We start from the raw sequence: 5,445 nt of genomic DNA, 5'->3' as shown, positions 1-5,445 counted from the left end.
GAAAAAGTGTCTCAATAGGTGTCCTGCATCAAATGGAGAGTTCTTTGATGATGACTGAAACTTAAACATATAAGGGTAAATGCACAATTTTTTATAAATACATTTTGGGTATTTTGGGTCCCCCTCATATAGAATAATTTAGTCTATGAATAGAGATAGGTTTACTTCTTCTTTCTCAATTTGAATGCTTTTATTTCTTTTTCTTGCCTAATTATTCTGAATAGAACTTCCAACACAATACGTAATAGCAACAGTGACAGTAGGCATTCTTGATCTGTGCCTTTTGCCTGATCTTAGGGCAAAAACATTAAAGTTTTAAATTTTTTTTTAGCCACTGAGTATGATGTTAGCTGTGGATTTTTAAAAAAATGTTTTAAAAACAAGAATATTTATTGTGTGACCAATTGTTGAAATTCTTAAGATGAACTGGATGCCACAACAGCTACCCTCTTGGGTTTAGGTGTTGTTCCTTCATGGAATCCATGCCTGAATCTGCGGTATACAATTTTTAGGTGCCTCATCCAACCAGTCCCAGTGGTATTTCAACTCTTAGCCTTGGCACTCCAGTTACACATTCTCTTGTGCTTGGCAGGGTAGCCATATTGGCCACAGATCAACTTCTGAAGGTGGTAGGCCTTAGAGCCACAGAGGCAGCACAGCATGTGTGTCTTATTGAGACTCTTTCCTAATGATGACGTTCCTTTCTCATCTCGCTTCTGCTGCCAGATCAGAGAGATCGGAAGAGAAGGTACTTCTACTATATCATGCTCAGAAGCTTCCACCCAGAGAAGTACCAGCTGTGGGTTTTAAAAATAAATATCTTTTAACATGTTGATGATGATCCCTTCTATTCATACTTTATTGAGTATTTTATCAGGAAAATATTAATTGAGATGATCATGTGTTTTTTCTGCTTTATTTTAGTGATCTGGTACATTATATTGGTTGATGTTCTTATGTTGAGCCACTCTTGCACCGTGGCTTCATGGTCCTGGCTCCCAGAATAAATAAAACTAGTCTCAAAAACTAGCCCCCTTGTCCTCAGACTGCCTAAAACTGTGAGCCAGGGAGGTAAAAAGTATCAGAGATGGAAGCAGAGAGGAAAGAGAAATAGAGCTTGTGTACATTTCATCTTGTCTCAACAATGTCCTTTCTGCTGGCCACAGGTACCCACTGATACTTTGATAATTGAATTGAAGAGCTAGATACCTGGTGGTTGTGGTAGATGCGGCAGGTGCCAACAGGCATAGAGGGAGGTAAGGCCATCCTGACTCAAGAATTTGGTGAGTTCAGGAAAGGGAAAGAAACAAAGGGAAGGTCTCGCACAATATGAGTGAGATTCTAGCAGCTCCCATGCTATCAATTCTCTACTTATATCTCTCAGAGGCCTCCAGAGCCAGCACCCTACTTGTTCCTCATTGTTCCTTTCATCTGTTTGTTTCTTTCTTGTGCACTTTGGTTATCTTTCTTATGATCTTCCTGTGGAGTGTGGCCTCTCCCACTATTGTCCCCTCTATCCTTCCCTTTCATAAAACCATGCAATTTCAGGACAAGAATGTCATAAAGTGCTTTGGTCCAACACCTTCAACTGATGCTAGAATCTCCTCCTTAAACCATGTCTGCCAAAAAGTCATCTAGAATGTGCTTTAAGATCTCCTGTGATGGTGAACTCAGTGCTACCCCTTCTATCTCTGCCCATTTATGACCAATCTTAACTTGAGCTGTAATCTATCCCTTTGTAACTTCTACTTTTTAGTTCTACTACTTGGAGCTGCACAGAAAAAGTTTTCTTTTTTAAAAATATTTTATTTTAAAGAAATTGGATACAATTCAGGATGAGGTATACAAGTGGACATCATGCAGGTAAAGTTTGGGCCTCCCTTTGGTCCCCACTTTACCTGGTTTGAGATCAGTTTCCCTTATTGATGTTGTGTCACTCCTCATCCTGGAAGTTTTCCACTACTGCCAATCCCTTTCTTATAGTATTATGGTAAATGTTCAGGATCTGCTTATGAGTCAGAACATGTGGTACTCTGTTCTTTGTATCTGTGATAGATCACTGAATATGATAGACTCTAAATCCATCCACATTGCTGTGAAGTCAATATGTTTGTCCTTTATGGCTGCATAATATTCCATTGTTTATGTGTACCACATTTTTAAAATCCAGTACAGTTTTGATGGGCAGAACGGTTGATTCCATGTTTTTGCTATTGTGAATAGTGCTGCAATAAACATGTGTGTGCAGGTATCTTCTTTGTAGAATGGTTTGAGTTCCCCTAGGTATATTCCCAGTAGGGGGATTGCTGGGTCATATGGAAGGTCAATTTCTAACTCTTTTAGAGGTTGCCACACTGATTTCCATAGAGGTTGAACTAATTTGCATTCTCACCAGCAGTATAGAAGTGTTCCCTTTTCTCTGCATCCTTGCCAGCATCTGTTGTTTATTTTATTAATGATGACCATTCTTACAGGGGTTAGGTAGTATCTCAATGTGGTTTTGATTTGTATTTCTCTGGTGATTAGTGAGACTGAGCACTTTTTCATGTGTCTGTTGGTGGCCCATATGCCTTCTTTTGAGAAGTGTCTATTCATGTCTTTTGCTCACTTTTTAACAGGGCTGTTTGTTTTTTTCCTTTCAGCACATTTGAGTTCCTTGTAGATACTGGATGTTAGGCTTTTGGCTGACATACAGTTGGCAAATTTTTTTTCCCCATTCTGTGTATTGTCTACCTGCTGTCTTCTTGATGGTTTCTTTTGCTTTGCAGAAGCGTTTCAGTTTAATGAGGTCCCATTTGTCTATCTTATCTTTTATGGCATGGACATCTGGGGTTTTGATCAGAAATTAGTTGCCTACTCTGAGTTCTGTAAGGATGTCTCCTGTGTTTTCTAAGATTCTTATAGCTTGAGGTTTTACATTTAGGTCTTTGATCCATTTGGGGTTGATTTTTGTGTTTGGTGATAGATAGGGGTTCTGTTTCATTCTTCTGCATGTGGTTGGTCAGTTTTTCCAGCACCATTTACTGAATAGGTTCTCCTCAGACCTAGCGGTTGTTAGTGAAGGCTTTGTTGAAGATGAGTTGGTTGAGAAATTGAGGTTTCACTTCTGGAATCTCTATTGTATTCCATTGGTCCATATGCCTGTTCTTGTACCAATATCAGGCTGTTTTGATTATTGCAGCCTTATAGTAAAGTTTAAAGTCTGGGTGTGTGATACTTTCTGCTTTGTTTTTTTGCTAAGGGTTGTTTTATCTATTTGTGGTCATTTATGTTTCCATATGAATTTATTGTCATTTCCAGGTCTGAGAAGAATGATGTTGGTAACTTAATGGTATTGCGTTGAATCTGTAGATTGCATTTGGTAGAATGGACATCTTTACAATGTTGATCTTCCTATCCATGAGCATGGAATATTTTTCCATTTGTTTGTGTCATCTTTGATTTCTTTGAGCAGTGTTTTGTAGTTTTCATTGTAAAGGTCTTTCATTTCTCTGTTTAGGAAGATGCTAGGGTATGTCATTTTTTTGTGTGGCTATTGTGAATGGGATTGTGCTTTTAATTTGGATCTCTGCCTGATTGTTGTTGGTGTATCAGAATGTGACTGTCTTTTGCACATTTATTTTGTAACTTGAGACTTTGCCAAAGTCCTTTATCAATGCAAGCAGGTTTTTGACAGATTCTCTTGAATTTTCAAGGTATAGGATCATATCATCAGCAAAGAGGGATAACATGACTCACTCTTTTCCTATTTGGATACCCCTGATTTCCTTCTCTTGTCTAATTGCCCAAGCTAGTACTTCCAACACAGTGTTGAACAAGAGGAGTGAGAGTGGGCAGCCTTGTCTTGTTCCAGTTTTCAGGGGAAATGTTTCCAGTTTCTGTCCATTGAGCAATATGTTAGCTGTAGATTTATTGTAGTTGGCACTTACTATTTTGAGGTATGTTCCTTCTATACCTAGGAGTTTGAGGGTTTTCATCAAGAAAGGATGCTGGATTTGATCAAAAACTTTTTTTGCATCTAATGATATAATCATGTGGCTTTTGTTTTTACAACTGTTGATATATTTAATGACATTTATGGTCTTGCGAATGTTGAACCAGCCCTGCATCCTGGGAATGAAGCCTACTTGGTCACAGTGGATGATTTTTAAGATGTGTTTTTGGATCCGATTTGCTAGAATCTTTTTGTGGATTTTTGCATCTATGTTTATAAGGGATATTGGCTTGTAGTTTTTTTTGTTGTTGTTGTTGGATCTTTACTTGGTTTGGGTATCAGTGTGATATTAGCTTCACAAAATGATTTGGGGAGAATTTCATCTTTCTCAATTGTCTGAATTACTTTCAAAAGGATTACTATCAGTTCCTCCTTTTACACTTTGTAGAATTCTGCTGGAAAGCCATCTGGTCCAGGGCTTTTTTGGTAGGTAGTTTTTGTATGACAGAGTCAATTTCCTGGGTTGTTATTGGTCTATTTTAGTGTCTTAATGTCTTCTTGTTTCAACCTGGGGAAGTTGTGTGATGTCAGAAAGTCCTCCATTTCATTTAGGTTATCAAGTTTGTTTCCATATAGGTGTACATAGTAATCTCTGATAATCTTTTGTATTTCTGATTGTGTTTATTTGGGCTTTTTCTCTCTTTTTCTTGGTCATTCTGGCTATGGGTTCATCAATCTTGTTAATTCCTTCAAATAACCAGCTTTTTCTTTTGTTTTCTATGATATTTTTGTCTTCTATGTCCCATATTTGGGCTCGTATTTTGGTGATTTGGATTCTTCTGCTAAAGTTGGGGTTTTAGTGATCTTCTCTTTCCAGCTCCCTTAGGTGATTTGTTAGGCTCTCAATTTCTGATCTTTTCATTTTCTTGATTTGTGCTTGTAGAGATAGAAATTCCCCTCTTAGAACTGCTTTCATGGAATCCCGGTTTTGGTAAGATGTTTCTTCATTTTCATTTGTTTCCAGGGATCTTTTAATTTCTGCTTTGATTTCAGTGTTGACCCAGTAGTTGTTCAGCATCATGCTGTTTTGTGTCCATGTCTTTGTGGACTTTGGGAAATTTTGTTGGTGTTGATATTTAGTTTTATTCCATTGTGGTCTGAGAGTGTGCATGGCAAGATTTTAACCTCATGGAATTTGTTTATGCTTGATTTATGGCCAAGGATGTGATCGATCTTGGAGTACATTCCATGTGGTGGCAAGTAGAATGCATATTATGCAGTTGTTGGGTGAAATAATCTGTAGGTATCTATTAAGTCCATTTGGTCAAGTGTCAAGTTTAGGTTCTGGATCTCCTTGTTGATTTTTTGCCTCAATGATCTATCTAGGGCTGTTAGTAGGGTATTCAAGTTCCCTGATGTAATAATGTTAGAGTCATTATCTTTTTTTAGTTTACTTAGTAGTTGCTTTGTAAATGCTGGTGTTCCTGTGTTGGGTACATATATGTTTAGGA

The 5,445-nt window shown here is 37.8% G+C and overlaps 1 pseudogene; it reads right to left on the bottom strand.

Moving 5' to 3' along the window:
• Positions 1 to 416: 416 nt before the first annotated feature.
• LOC103267181 lies at positions 417 to 1,266 on the bottom strand (annotated as a pseudogene).
• Positions 1,267 to 5,445: the final 4,179 nt, after the last annotated feature.

Source organism: Carlito syrichta, unplaced genomic scaffold, assembly GCF_000164805.1.
Source record: "Carlito syrichta isolate Samal-C Ts95f unplaced genomic scaffold, Tarsius_syrichta-2.0.1 Scaffold308027, whole genome shotgun sequence".
Lineage (NCBI taxonomy): Eukaryota > Metazoa > Chordata > Mammalia > Primates > Tarsiidae > Carlito > Carlito syrichta.
The sequence above is the reverse complement of the archived record's forward strand: the minus strand, read 5'-3'. Positions and strand labels throughout refer to the sequence as shown.